Source organism: Geospiza fortis, unplaced genomic scaffold, assembly GCF_000277835.1.
Source record: "Geospiza fortis unplaced genomic scaffold, GeoFor_1.0 scaffold11, whole genome shotgun sequence".
NCBI lineage: Eukaryota > Metazoa > Chordata > Aves > Passeriformes > Thraupidae > Geospiza > Geospiza fortis.
Genome location: NW_005054304.1, coordinates 3,593,975 through 3,594,707, shown reverse-complemented (window position 1 = coordinate 3,594,707; position 733 = coordinate 3,593,975). Strand labels below are relative to the sequence as shown.

Here is a 733-nt window from a genome sequence, read left to right as displayed (position 1 = left end):
GGTGTGGGAACGAGCCTGGGACGTGCTCGGTGCTGGGCATGGAACCCGAGTTCCCGAGGTGGCTCCTGGCAATGCATTCCCACGGGAAGGAAAGCGCGTAGTCCCAGTGTTTCAGATGCAGATGACGCGCTGCCCAGGGCAGGTAAAGGCCAGCAAGACCTGGGTGTCGTGGCACCCCTTGTTGTGGGAGCAATCCGTGGGCACGATCACTATTGGGGGTGGTATCCTTAGTGAGGTGATGGGCTCCCAAAGAGAGTGACAGTTCTTCCCGATGGGTGTGAAAGCACGTAGCCCCTGTTCCAGGTGCCGAGGACACGCTGCCCGGGGGAGGGAAAGGTCAGCGGGACCGTTCTATCTTGGTACCTTTCGCGTTGTATCAATCCCAGGGTGTATCCGATATTGGAGCTCGGTTCCTAATGCCAAAACCACGGTCGTGAAAGGGAATGGAACACCTTTCCTTGAGAAGAGAAGCACCGGTCTAACTGTTGCTGCTGCCCGTCACCACCTACCCGGCAGAGGCAGAGGCCAGGGAGACCTTTCTGTCCCGGGAACGCGCCGTGCCGGCCCGGGAGCTCCCCTCAGAGCGCGGGCGCCCCGACCCGCCCCGGGAGGCTGCGCTCCCTACGCACGGCCGCGCTCTAGGTCTCCATGGTGAGGAGGACCGCCCTTCCCTCCCCTGCCGTCCCTGGCGAGGCCCGCCCTTCCCTTTCCTTCCCTTCCTTTCCTCCCCTCT

The 733-nt window shown here is 62.6% G+C and overlaps 1 protein-coding gene and 1 long non-coding RNA gene across 4 annotated transcripts in view; one reads left to right on the top strand and one right to left on the bottom strand.

The window, feature by feature from the left end:
• ANAPC10 (anaphase promoting complex subunit 10) overlaps window positions 1-646 on the bottom strand; it is a 141,389-nt gene extending 140,743 nt beyond the window's left edge. Inside the window, exon 1 of one of the 2 annotated variants that reach the window (XM_031066409.1) lies at window positions 510-646. The gene's annotated coding sequence lies outside the window, so the exon portion shown is untranslated. The other variant, XM_031066408.1, reaches the window with a different exon arrangement.
• LOC115949516 overlaps window positions 13-733 on the top strand; it is a 7,550-nt gene continuing 6,829 nt past the window's right edge. Inside the window, exon 1 of one of the 2 annotated variants that reach the window (XR_004082964.1) lies at window positions 13-142. This is a non-coding gene — a long non-coding RNA (uncharacterized LOC115949516). Of the gene's footprint in view, window positions 143-630; window positions 652-733 lie in introns of those variants that run through there. The other variant, XR_004082965.1, reaches the window with a different exon arrangement.